Genomic DNA, 14,664 nt, shown 5'->3' with positions numbered 1-14,664 from the left:
TAACATTTATAGGAGAGCTTTCTCCTCCTGTCAGGTCTCAAAATATTCATGCATGGACATCACACAAGTAAGCCATCTGCTCGATTATATAATTGCAATCATGTTATGGTAGCACTTCACACTCCTCCATCAGAATGCTGAACCCTTGAATGGAATGGAAACCCATAAGCAGCAGAAGAAAGAAAAAGGACTCTCCTAACATAATAACTCTCCCATCCTTACACAAGCCAGAAATGTTCTTGAATTATTCTGGTTGCCACCACAATCTTGATTAACATGACAGATTTGATATGATAGACCACAACCCTTTTTCCAGTGTATTCTTGGGTGTGTTGAACCAGTCTTGTTTGCTTTTTCACAAACAGACAGGTCTAAGGACTTGGTAACCTCAAAGTTAGTATACTGCGCTACATGGAACCCTTGAGGTTGGCTGAGAGGCGGCAGCTAGAGCAGAACATAGTGGCTAGAATGGTTTTTGGGGGGTGAACTACTGCCAGCAGGAACTTTCTTTATTTGTATCCCCAATTTTCAGCCAAAAAGGTTCCCAGGGCAGCTTGCATATGATCAACTATAGCGAGACAGTCCCTGCCTGCAGGCTTACAATCCAAAAAAAACCACAACATGCAAGGGTAAAGTAACAGAGAAGAATGAGGAGGAAAGCAAATTTGGGTACCAATTCTTTACAGGATTTCCGTCTACTTGTTTCCCATGTAACTTGCTTTTCATTGTCATGTGAAGACATACCTCTTTGGCTGGTTTAATGAGCTGGTTTCTTCTGCTGGATTGCCATTCCATGGTGTTTATTGGTTTTGTGGCTTTTATGGGACAGCTTTATGTTTGTGTGCCACCCTGGAAATCTTTGGGTTGAATGGCAGACTACTAATAACAACAACAATAATAGCAGCAGCAGCAACAGCAACAACAACAGATTGAGATGATGGTGATGATATGAGCACTGAATCTCTTTACCACTGAATATTTCTGGGGATATCAAGGGTGTTTTGTAATTAATATTGGAAACATTTTGGCAAGTGCTTCCAAAAAGATCTTTTTGCTGTTCAGCTTTATTACCTCTCAGAAGAGCTGTAAGTCTAATGCAGAAGGTTGGAAATGAAAACATTTTATGCATTTTTCTGCATGTTTTGAATAGGTGTTGATTCACATTATCCTGAGACCTTTTCATTATGAAATTAAAAAAAAATTCACTGATGGAACATAAAAGTCTAAAAACTAACGTTCAGGGTTGTTGTTTCCTCTGACACCTGTACTTCGTCTCATAAAGTTTGGGAGTGTATATACTTATTGGAATATTTCTTAGAATTTACGTTTTTAGTATCACAGCTGATATTCAATATGTCATGATGATGATGATAACTAAGATCCAGTTCCTTAACTCAGGAGGAAATTATCTTAGCACCACTAAGTTCAGGAGAATATAGCTGTTTAATGTAAAATCTGGCTGCCTCACAGGAGTATGGATAGGTCAGTAATGTAAAAAATATTTTCCAGAAAATTGGAAAAAACAGAACTAGAATAACTCTAACATGTAAGATGATAAAGAGGCTTGTGGTTTCATATGAGTCCTTCCCTAGCTTTTTGGAGAAAGGAAGGCATTATGTTGCTTGACAGCATACAGCAACCAGGAAACATTTACTAGCACTGGGTAAATGCTAGTGAATCTTAAGGAAGCTTGGTGGTAGAGCATCTGTCTTGCATGCAGAATGTCCCATGTTCAATTCCCAGCATCTCCAGATCATGCTGGGGGGAAACTCCCACCTGACAATGTGGAGAGCTGCTGCCAGTCAGTGTAGATGAACCATGGGGTCTGACCTGGTACAAGGAAGCTTCCTCTAAGGCAAACTTAGACAGTGCTGAGAGTATTAGGTCAGATATAATTAAAATGTTGTTGAACTTAAACTTACATCAGCCCCAGCCACCATGGTCAATGGTCAGGAATGGTGGGAGTTGGGACAGCACAACATTGGATACCTCATGTCTAGGGGTAAATCAGGGATGGGGAACCTGTGGCCTTCCAGATGTTGTTGCACCACAACTCCCATCATCCCTGACCAACTGGCCATGCTAGCTGGGTGGCGATGGAGTCCAGCAACATCTGGGAGCCCACACGTTCCCCATCCCTGACTTAAACAAGCAGGGAACTACAGAGCTGCTTAACTCTAAAAGCAATGACAGTTACAGGCAGCCAGCCCAGTCCTTTGCAGAGTATATTCCAAAGCCTTCTCTGAGCCTCAAAAAGAGGACCGCAGGGGATGCATAAGATCAGAAGGAGAAGGTGGTTTTCTTTTCCCTTAGGACAGGATGACACACAAAGCAAACATGCATGCAGTACTGATGTCCCAGTCTGCGTGACCTTTCCATCTACTGTCAAGCCATCAAATTTTAAATAAGGGAATCTGTGCAGACACATGCTGCCGATGGATTCTATTTTGGTCTGACAACTTTGTGCAAGGGACCCACTTTTTAAAATGTGTTCTCCTAGCACCACTTATGGCTTGAATGTCTATAGCTGCCTTAAACTTTATCATAATATAGGTCTACCTGGCCTGATATTGCCTATCCTGATCAGCTGTGACTCTCCATGGCAGAAACAGCAAACATGGTACCCCGCTGATGTTGTTGAGCAGGGATGGGGAACCTCCAGCCCACAGGCCATTTGGCCCATGAGGCCATTTCCCCTGAAACCATGCCTACCTGCCCCATACCTGGTGTCATATGTGTTATCAGGTATGGAGCAGCTAAGGGTGTAGCTTAAAAGGAACAAGCAGGAGCACAGAGTAGGCTCCCAGTTGTTTCTTTGTCAGTGGGACTCACTAATCAGCCCCACTGGGATCAGCTGCACTAAGGGATTTCCTAACAGGAACTTCCTAGTGCAGCCAAGGGGGCTCATTGCTAGTGCTTTTACAAAAGCCTGTTGCTGAATTTGTTAAGGACAGCAAAGAATTTGAAGCAGATTTGACTGCATGTTTAGCTACATATGCTCCAAGGTGACAAAGGTACTTCTGGATATTATTAAGAAATGGTGACAAACACGACCATGCCTAGAAAATAATTCCACACTTGGACTATAATATGCATTTTGTACTGTAGTCCTTTGGTTTCTGGGTGTCCACATATCACACCCAAAGCTATTTGGCCTTGTTTGAGCAAAAAGCATTTCACCCATATTGTGCAAGCGTATAAATCTTTGTAGTGGTGTAGGAGAGCTGGGGGGTGGGGAATCGCATCTGGCAGCCAATGTGCTCCTTTGATTTCAGATAGTATATGGATAAAGGTAAAGGGACCCCTGACCGTTAGGTCCAGTTGCGGACAACTCTGGGGTTGCAGCGCTCATCTCACTTTATTGGCTGAGGGAGCCGGCGTACAGCTTCCGGGTCATGTGGACAGCATGACTCAGCCACTTCTGGTGAACCAGAGCAGAGCACGGAAACCCCGTTTACCTTCCCGCTAGCAGCTATGGTGGTACCAGAATTAAACTCTGGAATAAACAACAATTTGGGTTTTTCATAGATTGCTGTTTGCTCTGATTCAGCAGTAATGAGTGGGTTTTCACAGAGTAAGTGGCAGGCGGGCAGACACAGAGCTTTAAAGTGTGGACCTGTGCCTAGAAACACAGCACAAAAGGAAGTCTGGATGAGCCCTCTTTGAGGGCCGTAGGAACATCTATCTTAATTTCCAGCCAATGACATGTTTGCTCATCTGTGGGACTCTCTTCTTCGAATGACATGCTCTCAGCGAGTGTGGTTCATGTTTAATGTGCCACCATGGAGTAAATTATACAATCAGATCATTGCACATCACTGGGCATCACCCTTATGACATCACTGCCCCTAGATGGGCCCTGAAATTTCAGAGTCTGGGATGTTCCTGATCTGGCCACCCTACCGGTGTCCTAAATATGATGCCCCAGAGAGAGGCGGGGAAATGTGGGATGTCATCACATGAGGACATGACAAATTCTATCAGACGTTTTGGAGTGGGAGGGGAAAGCTAACCCTCCAGTTGTCCTTTTCAGCAATAGCTAGCCACACGGTTGGCTCAGTATCTAGTCTGGCCCTCAATAACTCAAGGCTGTCTTGCAAGGAAGGCCGGGGACAAAGAAAAATGCTGCTTCTTGTAAACCAGCATTGATATCATGAGCATCGTGCAATACACAGATAGGCATTCTCAGCTCAAAAGGGATTACAATCTTAGAGAGGAAGAAAATGCAAGCAAACGGAGATAACCGGCTGCTTCAGTCTCTAGCTGCTAAATTCATTTCAAGCCTTTCTTTCCCATTTGCTCTATTGATCTTTGCAGCCAACTGAAACGGAAAAGAGGCGGGGGAAATACTTGCATTTATAGACCTGATTACTTCAGCCAGCTCCTATTAAATAAAAATAATTAGATAAATGTTTACATTTTCAAATTAAACTTAATCATTTTCTATTTGTCTTTCCACATCAAGGAACTTCCGCTTTCCCCATTTTAAGCATCGAGAGGAGGAGAAGGAATTTGCAGAGGTATCAATTGAGAGGCCAGGCATGCAAAAATACACATCTCATCATATAATTTACTCAATTCACTAAAACGTGATTTTAATATCCCTTTATATCCCCAATTCCTTTTTTTTCCCTCCATAACCAAAGGACTCTTAATTATCAATTTTTCATGCTGGGAGACTCAGAAGTGAAATGTCACAAATAAATTTATACAGCAAACATGTAGAGTTTTAATTGAGTATCTTTCCCCAAATAATCCAAGGAATTCAGTGACACTCCTATTGCTTCTCTACACAAACCTACAATTCCCAGGGTTTCAGTTTCAGTTGTTGGTGTAGCTATGACCACTAAGTCATGATAGCCAAGCATAAAGGCACCACAAACAGTATGATTGCCCTCTCACAGACTACACTGCAGTGGCAAGGAACCTCCTGCACAACCTTCCGAGGACCACCTGCTAGGGATGCATGGGGCCAGAGGCAAAGTGGGAAGAGCAACAAATGGAAATTTTACATTTGCACTGTAGGCTCATTTCTATACTCACACACCCCTCTTTCCTCCATCCAGAAAAAGCAAGGGGCATCAGTAGCGTTCAAGAACATAATCCAGTTTGGCAAAAACACTTGGGGTGCAGAGAAAGACCACTAGGTATGTGTGGAGAGTTCCATGGGCCATATAAAGAAGACTGGAGGGTACACCCCACAAGTGTCCTCGAAAAACTGGGACATCCCATTTTTTTCTTGTGAGAGAACGGTGGCTCTTTTGGATGCTGTGTTCTCACGCAATTTCTGCTGCAAATTTCCCACCCAACCCCAAGCACTTTTTCAGGACCACAGTCTCACACAGCACCCCAAAACACATGTTTTGGGGCACCAAGCCCAAGAAAAGAAGTGTTTCTCAGGAGAAATCACAGCATGAAATTGTGTGAGGTCACAACATCAAAAATGGCTGCCATAGTCACGCAAGAAAAAACGGGAAGATGGCATCCGGGAATGTTTGGGTCTCAGATTTTGCTCTCAGTGTGTTGGAGGGCATGGGATGGTTGCATTTGGCCCCAGGCCTGAGATTCCCCAACCCTGGCTTGCAGCTTCCCTGTAAGTTAGTGGAATGTTCTGGTAACTCCTCCCAAGCAGCCAGTGGCAGAGTGATACTTTCCTACACTTCTGATTCTTCATGGTACCCCTGTTTTGTCATCCACCTACCACTCTGCTTCTTCTTTCCTCTTCACTGGTGCCTTCAATTCCCTGCCTTGCTGTATTTATAGCACATCATCCTGATCTTGCCCAGTGGCTCCATGGCATTTGCTAGTCTTCAGAACAGAAGCAAATGCCCCAAGCAGGCAGGAAACACTTAAGGTGAAGTTGGCTTCGGCTTCTTTTACAGGCTGTGATCTAGGCAGCTAATGACCTGGACGACAAGGAAACAGGCAATTGTGATACGCTAACTTGATACCAACTTTGTTACGGCTAGAAACATGTGCCATGTGCTTGACTTTGCATTTTGGCAGGAAACCTTGTGAAAGACACCCATCCACTTCCCGCTGCAATCAGAGACTGCTTGGTTGGTTTAAGTGGGCCCAGGCAGCTAATATAATAAACATAGATGCTCCTAGCAAATTTCCTGGATGCCTGGAGTTTATGAGCAGTGAGCTAACTGCTTCCAAACTAAAATCATCCAGGAATGCTTGCCCTCACCGTTCCACTTCATAAAAGGAAGACAGTAAGTAAGTGCATGGTTTTCAATCTGTGGCTCACCTCTGTAAAATAGCTGCAGGTTTATTCACAATGGTCTATCTACCTCACCGCTTCCATGTTTCCCATCAATATATACACTTGAACTCTGCATATGCATATATTTATTGAAAAGACCTCAACTTGCCATGCTATTCGACCAAAACATCCAGCATGCTTCATGTTTCAGAGGCTTTCTGATGTCTTTTTACTTGCTGCCGTGCGGAGATCTCATGAAAGGGGCAAGCGGGTATAGACTGAGAACTCACAGTGCACACACACAGCTGCCCCCAGCACTGCAGTTCAAGGGGAACTTTTTGCTTTCCAGGAATTACCGTATTTTTCACTCCATAAGACACACCTTTTTCCTCCTAAAAAGTAAGGGGAAATGTCTGTGCATCTCATGGAGCCCGGGGCAAAAAGCAGACTGTGCTCTCTTTTTTTTAGAAAGAGGGAAGGGGGTGTTGAAAAAAAGCCACTGAGCAGCTGAGCACTAAGCAATCAGGAGGGGATAAAGGAGGCTGCCCGGGAGGGGGGAGGTAAAAGCACATGGATGCTCAGGATTTTTGCACTGGGTCACCCCAAATTCAAGATCAGATCGCATAGCATATCCATGGCTATAGCCTGCACCAAAAAAATCACACTTCAACCGTTTCATGGGGCCGCAATGGCGCAAAAATGTGGTTACAAAGCACGGATCCACATGGATTCTCAGGATTTTTGCATTGAGCTACCCCAAACTCACCGTCAAATCACGTATCATGTCTGTGGCCACAGCATGAACCAGAAAAATCATACACCCACTGTTTCATTCAGAATTTTTTTTTCTTGTTTTCCTCCTCTAAAAACTAGGTGCGTCTTATGGTCAGGTGCATCTTATGGAGCAAAAAATTTATTTCTCTTATTTTCGCATGTCAGAGTGCCTGAAGAGCACTGGAGTAAATCCGAGCATTTGCCGAAGTGTGAGCTAGATGCCACTGTGCTATTGATGCCTGGTTCTATTTACCTCAACTGGAAATGCCAGAGATCAAAAATGGGGATTGTGCAGTGGGGGGCAAGGAAAGAGAGAGAGAGATTATACAAAGCAGTCACCTTACAATTGAACTGCAATTGAACAAGTTTAAGTGTAATGTTTGGATACGGATTGTCTTTATAAAAGACTTTTGGAGCCAAAGCTCATTCTCATGTCCAAAGAGCACTGCTCTACAAGGAAAAGATAGCTGCTAATGGCTTCCCCAGTCCCTGAAGAATGGCACCTGAGTCAAAGATATACATGATTTATATTTGATAACTTCGCCATTGGGTTGGATTGCAGCACATTTGAAAGTAATTTTAGGAATTCACAAAACAGATTTTTAGGGAGGAAATAAGAAGCAATAGGCCTGATACCATCTAACTTTTAGTATACTTGTGCCCCACCCATCTGGGTGCTGCCCCAGTCACTCTGGGCAGCTATTGAGTCTTTATCTATTGTGTAACATTGTGTCTTTATCTTGGACAGAGTCACAGTCACCTGGAAGGAGCTGGTGCATAGCTTGTTACCGGAGGCTCAGGTAGCCTCAGTGGTTAGGTGTGCCTGTTTCCAGCCGTGGCAGATTCATCAGATGTAGCCCCTTTTGGACAGAGGTCGACTCGACCACTGTCCTCCGCTGCTATTGTAACCTCCAGATTAGACTTTTGCAACAGGTCTGCCTTTGAAAACAGGTTAGAAGCTGCAAATGGCACAGAACGCAGCAGCCAGATTGTTGGATCAGTTCAGGAATGAAGACCAGTGGGAAAAGTCCTCCTAGTGGTTTGGAGGCAGCAGCTTCTGAGAGGATCTTCTCATTGATGGCCCCAAGAATGTTCCATTTCCTCCCCAGACAGATGTGCCTGGGATCGTCTCCTTACAGCTTCCATCAGTTGCTGAAAACACACCTCTTTATCCTGGACTTGGAAGAAACGAACTGGTTTTGGTGGCCTCTCTGTATTGTATTGCACTGCAATGAATGTTAAAGAGGTGGGGAGGGTGTCATGAGGGTGGTTTCTTCTGTTTTAATTGGGGGTTTGTGTGTTATAACATCCTGGGAGCTTTGGGTGAAGGACAGGTAAGAAATGCAACAAATAATCATAATCTTCTGCAAGGTTACATGCACAATCCAATCCAATTAAAATAAAAAATTGTATTTTTTTTACAGACCGCATGCAGCAATCATTCCATTCATTTAACCAGACAGAAACAGACCCTTAAGATTGGTTGCACTGAAAAAGTGCATGAGATATAACATATAATATTATATCAAATAACATATAAAACTCATTTGTAATGACATTTTCCAACAGAGATGCTTCGAAAGTTGATGTAACATACTCTGTTTTAGTACTTTAACTTTTATCTTTTTAAGTATAGCTGTCGGTTTTTTTCTTGATTTTCTTGTTTTACCTTTTTGTAAACAATTTTAAGTTTTTTTTAAAAAAAACAACTCCAAGGGTGTGATTAATTCTATGAAATAAATAAAATAAAATCTATATCCTTATATTTTCAGCAACTCTCAACACGCAGGTCCAGGCCTGCTGTGTTCCCATAAAGGTTGTCCCATAAAGATTATCAGGGGAACAGCCTGCCCTTTCCTTGTGGTTTTAACTGAGACTTGTGCAAAAATCAGCAAAGTGTGTTTCTTTACAGCACAAAACAACACAAGATTCTAATGTCATACATCATGCTGTCATAGTTGATGCCATAGGAACAGTGGCTGTTTTATATATTTAAAAGGTTCCGCTAATGGTCCTTTCTCTCTCTGCATAATTCAGATATGGAGAACCTATGGATTCCAACTCCCATCAGCCACAGACAGCATAGCCAGTCCAACAACATCTGGAGTCCAACAACATCTGGAGGGCCACAGGATCCCCACCCCTGCCATAGCGGGTTAGAGCCAGATGTTAGTGATGCTTAGACTAGTCTCATTGCAGTCTGTGGGAATTTAGTCATCTGGATCTAAACTTATGCTTAGGCACACCTTACCTGTGTCGTGGGAATTGGAAGCCAAGGGTGTGCTTTCCACTTTTGTTTTAGCAAGACGAGTTGCTGGTTCCACAATGGTTAACACTGATCTTTCTACTTTTAAGCATGTACAAAAACTTGACCAGCACTGCCCCCAGAGGCCAATTTAGGGAGAGCACAACTAGTTTGGTCGTACTGGAGGGGCAACACAGGGACACAACAACTATGATTTACAACGGAGTGCTGAATTTAGGCATTGCACAGGGCACTGCTGCAATTTGAGACCCCAAGGTCTGCCTCTGCAGCCTTGTATATTCACAGCACTGCCGCCTCCTCATGACTCCGAAACACAACCAGACACATGACACTTACCCTCCAACATTTCTCCGATGAAAATAGGAACATCCTATTCAAAAATAATAATAATAATTTATATGCCAGCCGTTAAACATTTAAAAACATCCCTATACAGGCAGTGGCGAAGCCACTCCGGGGTGGAGAGCAGGCGGGGGCATGGCTGGCACCCCTGGGAGCATGACGCGCATCCCAAGAGTGTGGGACACCACCTGCGGAGGCGTGATGTGCCTCCCAAGGGTGTGGCATGCCACCCGTGGTTGTGTGGCGTGCATCCCAGGGCGTGGTACGCCACCCACGAGGGTGTGGCATGCCACCCTGCAGGGGCGTGGGGCGTGTTCTGGGGGCATGGCGTGCCACCTGTGGGGGCATGGCACACGGCGCTTGTTCGGGGGGCGCCATGACAGTACCCTACTGGAATAGTGGTACAGGGGGCAGTCCGCTCCCTCCACACTCCCGTTCCTCCACCAGTGTATACAGGGAGGCTGCCTTCAGGTGACTTCTAAAAATGTCTTATTTTCTTGGCTCAGGGGTCGCATAACTCCACACCCTCCAACATTTCTCCAGTGAAAATAAAGACATCCTAAGGAAAAGTGCCAACAAAGGTCCGTACAGTGGTACCTCGCAAGACGAATGCCTCGCAAGACGAAAGAGTTTTCCGTTTTTTGAGTCGTTCCGCAAGACGAATTTCCCTATGGGCTTGCTTTGCAAGACGAAATGTCTTGCGAGTTCTTGCGAGTTTGTTTCCTTTTTCTTAAAGCCGCTAAGCCGTTAATAGCCGCTAAGCCGCTAATAGCCGTGCTTCGCAAGACGAAAAAACCGCAAGACGAAGAGACTCACGGAATGGATTAATTTCGTCTTGCGAGGCACCACTGTATAGTTAAAGCTATGGTTTTCCCAGTAGTGATGCATGGAAGTGAGAGCTGGACCATAAAGAAGGCTGAATTGATGCTTTTGAATTATGGTGCTGGAGGAGACTCTTGAGAGTCCCATGGACTGCAAGAAGATCAAACCTATCCATTCTTAAGGAAATCAGCCCTGAGTGCTCACTGGAAGGACAGATCCTGAATACTTTGGCCACCTCATGAGAAGAGAAGACTCCCTGGAAAAGACCCTGATGTTGGGAAAGATGGAGGGCACAAGGAGAAGGGGATGACAGAGGACGAGATGATTAGATAGTGTTCTCGAAGCTACCAGCATGAGTGGAAGACAGAAGTGCCTGGCGTGCTCTGGTCCATGGGGTCACGAAATTCGGACATGACTAAATGACTAAACAACAACAACAAGGAAAAGTGGGACATTCCGGGATCAAATCAGAAACCGGGACGGCTTCTGTAAATCCAGAACTGTCCCTAAAAAAATAGGGACCCTTAGAGGGTCTGTGACACCACTGACCCACCATTTCATGCCACATGCTGCCTTTACTTAAAACAGGGATGGGAACCTGTGGCCTTATAGATGTTCTGTACTACAGCCCCCATCAGGCCCAGCCAGCATGACTAACGGTCAGGGACAAAAGGAGTTGTAGTCCAGCAACTTTTGAACTAAACATTATGAGGAAATGAAAGATCTGCAAGAGGAAGGGGAGCTCCACATCTCTGGCAACATCTAGATTCAGCTGTAAATTGTATTAACATATCCTGGCTCCATGGAAGTATGAGCTGGCTATATTTTTACTCTTTGGTTGACCATAGAGTTCTAGAAATGCCTCTCCCCCTCAAAAACAAACAAATCAACCAACCCCTACTTTCATCAAATTTTACATTGCCTGCTTTGTTTCTCTCATTTGCTTTTTCCTTCAGCTATGCCCAGCTATAGTTCAGGTGTGATTTCTAGAGAAAGATATAAAGTATACAAGTTTCTTTTTTTAAAAAAAGAAAAAGGAAATATTTTAAACAAATCATTGCTGCCATCTGGCGGAAATCAGCAGCAGAGCATCACATTTTAGTAGCAAAAAGCTGCTACACAGTCCTCACTCCAATGGTGCAAAGCCCACTGAAATCAGGGTGGCTTGCTTCTGAATAAACAGGTTTAGAGTTGGGGTGAAAGTTTACTAAAGCTGCAGTTCAAGTAAGCAAATGGCCTGGATGCCATCCCGCACACACCTTGGCTCCGCTGCCAACCGCTAAGTGCTTAACTACCATGACACACACACACACACACAAACACATGTGAAATGAACCCTAATAACTATATATCTGAAGATAAATAGTTTACAGAGTGGGATAAAAGAGGGGCCAGAGCTCACCATGAACCCTTCCCTTGTTCTCTTATAATGGCAATGGCGCCCACCTGAGAACTGAATTCTGGTAAGTTCTGGCTGGAAAAAAAGCTCTGCTTACAGGTCCTTGCAATGTGTAATCATTCACAACCTTTAAATTCATGTTCCCTTAAAATTATTGTTTTATTTTTCACTAAATAATTAGCTACTGGCATTCATTTTTGGAACACAAATGTACATTTAAAAAAGATTTTTCAAAGTTAGCTAAAACGTAAAAGTAAAGGACCCCTGACAGTTAAGTCCAGTCACAGACGACTCTGGGGTTGCGGCACTCATCTCGCTTTACAGGCTGAGGGAGCCGGCGTTTGTCCGCAGACAGTTTTTCCGGGTCATGTGGCCAGCATGACTAAGCCGCTTCTGGTGCAACAGAACACCAAAACCAGAGCAGCGCACAGAAACGCTGTTTACCTTCCCGCCAGAGCAGTACCTATTTATCTACAGTGGTGCCTCGCAAGACGAAAAGAATCCGTTCTGTGATTCTCTTCGTCTAGCGGTTTTTTCGTCTTGCGAAGCAAGCCCATTGACGGATTAGCGGATTAGCGCTTTTAGCGGCTTATCTGCTGATCGGATCAGCTGATAAGCAGCTTAGCGGCTTAGAAAAAGGGGGGGAAAGGGGGAAAAAACCAGCAGGAATTCGCAAGACATTGTCGTCTTGCAAAGCAAGCCCATAGGAGATTCGTTTTGCGAAGCACCCCCAAAACGGAAAACTCTTTCGTCTAGCGAGTTTTCTGTCTTGCGAGGCATTTGTCTTGCGGGGCACCACTGTACTTGCAGTTTTTGATGTGCTTTCAAACTGCTAGGTTGGCAGGAGCTGGGACTGAGCAATGGGAGCTGACCCCGTCGCGGGGATTTGAACCGCCAACCTTCTGATCAGCAAACCCAAGAGGCTCAGTGGTTTAGACCACACTGCTACACTTTAAACTTAAAAAAAAAAATTCTAGGCATTTTCCAAATTTTGGTTCAGATGTTCCTCAAGATAATGTAAATGAAGATGGATGTCATAGACTGTTTAACAAAAGAGAGAGTCAGGTCACTATGAATGTAATATTGCAGTAATATCTACTATGGCATTTCAATCTTAAATATAGAATTGAAACAATACTATCTGTGTTACTTAGTTAATGTTGTATTTCATTAATATCCATATTGAATTGGTAGTTAAGCACATCAGAGTGTCATCCATTGATTAGTACAGCGCAATTTTTAAAGTACTACAACACTGAAAGGTATGTTACAGTGAAGGCGGCTGGGTACCGCAAGGAGGACAAGAGAATTGCATGGTTATATCTGAATTCATACAGGTCTTCTTTGTTGGAGAGAAACTGTATAAGCAGTACGGCACAGGAATGCCAATATCTTATGCTACATATTGTTTAAGATAACTGCAAGAGAGTAAGTATATCTCTTCTCCTGGAGAAAAGATATACTTACTCTCTTGCAGTTATCTCAAACAGTATGTAGCATAAGATGTTGGCGTTTCTCCTGTGGCACCACATAGGCAAAGAGATCCTCCATTGAAGTGTCCCCACTGCACATGGGAACTCTGTTGGGTGATGCTTACAGGGACCATGTTCTTCTGTTGGCCCCAGTTCAGCTTTAGTATAATCTTCTCCAGATGCACACACCTCCAGAGTTGGTACTGCTGTACCTCAAAAAACAGAATAGGATTTTATTTTACAAATTGTCACAAGGGTGCACCATAGCTCCACTTCGCACACAGTTTGTTCTGTTGTTGTTGTTTTTTTAAAAAAGCCTAACCAACTTGAACATAGGTGAGGTGTGCTGCTATGGGCATGTTGATAAGTGTACTGTAAAATATCTGCAAGCAGAAGACCAGGTTGCACCACAGTTTGTTTGACAAGTGAAGTTTGTGCATGTTAAAGTTAAATAAGACAATTGCTAATGCCAATTCGTGTGTGTGTGTGTGTGTGTGTGTGTACACACATACACACACCTACATTGCATGCATATAATACACCAAATGAGTCTCCTCAAGTGCAAAGGGATGCAGAATTACAGGCCAGCAATGGGTGGCCAGAGATGGCTGGTGTCTGAACAAACTGCACAAAGAAATTCAGGACGATTCCACAACAAGCAGCACTTCCTGCAGGCTGACCATTTATAAAAAAAACACAAGTTTTAAAATCCTGCCACTCTTTGTGAGTTGGCACATGCTCTGCAAGGTGAAATACCGGTAAGTAGCAGGTGAGAAACCTTCGGGAAAGGAATGGTCTGTGCTTGTAGAAAACAAGAACCTAACAGCCTTGCACTACCACCCACTGGCAAGAATGGGCTGCAGCAGCTGAAAACACACTTGGAAAGGTGTGTGGAAGATGCCATAGTTTCTGCCATAGTGGGATATTTTTAGTCGTTTGTTTGTTTCCGGTTGGTTTTAATGTATCTATTGGGGTTGGGGGTTGTTTTTGTTTGTAAGGCATTTTGGCAATATAAAGCAACAAGTTTAATAAATAAATAGTATCCTAGGTCCTGCTTAAAGAGCTTTTGCTGCGACACAACCTGCAGGCGCTTCCAATCAGGGAATTATTATAGCCTAGGTTCCCACGCCTACAAGATGTGTATACACCTGGGTTTGTGTGTTGCAGTGTTCACAGGACGTCCTTGCCATTAAAACGCCACCCCATTTTTTTTAACCATTTAATGCGGATCTATCCCTCTTTTTGCAAGGAGATGAGATAAGTTAAACAAAAATTGTGCATGTCCCGTTTGCAATAATATCTCAGCTACCCATTTGCAAACCATGTGGAAACACCCTAATACTGTCAGCCCCTCTGGGAGGGAAAAGAAGAAAGAAAAGAA

The 14,664-nt window shown here is 43.9% G+C and overlaps 1 long non-coding RNA gene across 1 annotated transcript in view; it reads left to right on the top strand.

The window, feature by feature from the left end:
• The window catches only part of LOC310703366, an 84,396-nt gene that overhangs the window by 23,918 nt on the left and 45,814 nt on the right, over window positions 1-14,664 (top strand). The gene's annotated exons all lie outside the window — the stretch shown is intronic.

Source organism: Podarcis liolepis (assembly GCF_965112155.1).
Source record: "Podarcis liolepis genome assembly, chromosome: 1".
Classification (NCBI taxonomy): domain Eukaryota; kingdom Metazoa; phylum Chordata; class Lepidosauria; order Squamata; family Lacertidae; genus Podarcis; species Podarcis liolepis.
Note: the sequence above shows the minus strand (reverse complement) of the source record. Positions and strands in the feature narration are given on the sequence as shown.